This window comes from Tupaia chinensis, unplaced genomic scaffold (assembly GCF_000334495.1).
Source record: "Tupaia chinensis unplaced genomic scaffold, TupChi_1.0 Scaffold000670_1, whole genome shotgun sequence".
NCBI lineage: Eukaryota > Metazoa > Chordata > Mammalia > Scandentia > Tupaiidae > Tupaia > Tupaia belangeri.
In genome coordinates this window covers 389777-390153 of record NW_006160192.1, presented here as the reverse complement: position 1 = coordinate 390153, position 377 = coordinate 389777, and the positions used below count along the sequence as shown (strand labels likewise).

The 377-nt window shown below is 53.6% G+C and overlaps 1 protein-coding gene across 4 annotated transcripts in view; it reads left to right on the top strand.

The window, feature by feature from the left end:
- The window catches only part of B3GALNT1 (beta-1,3-N-acetylgalactosaminyltransferase 1 (Globoside blood group)), a 25986-nt gene that overhangs the window by 337 nt on the left and 25272 nt on the right, over nt 1–377 (top strand). The window contains exon 1 of one of the 4 annotated variants that reach the window (XM_027776357.1): nt 28–44. The exons of the other annotated variants lie outside the window; for them this stretch is intronic. The gene's annotated coding sequence lies outside the window, so the exon portion shown is untranslated. Of the gene's footprint in view, nt 1–27; nt 45–377 lie in introns of those variants that run through there. 4 annotated transcript variants of the gene reach the window in all.

Sequence of the window (377 nt, the reverse complement as noted above, 5' to 3'; positions counted from 1 at the left end):
ATCATGGGGAAGGGATTGGGAGGAATTGTGGATCCGAGGAGTAGGTGAGTAGGTGGGGAGGAAGCCCGAGGGACTGGGGCGACTTGATTCTAAAGAGGCGGCTGTAACGAGCATTCAGGGCGTTTTACGGGAAACCTTAAAGGTGCTGAATCGCAAAGCAGCAAGCAGGGGAGTCGCTGCGTTCCGTTTTTGTTCTCTCGCCCCCTCACTGCTGGGCGAGGAGGGGATTTTTGAGGCCCAGGGTTGGTTTCCTCTGTGTGTTTTGCAGAGTGCTAGCATTTAGGTGGCCGGTTGGTCGGGAAAAGCTAAAACCAGGGAAGAAATGATCCAACCCTGTCTTTTCTGTTTTCAGAGGCAGGGAAAGTTGGCGTTGGTAG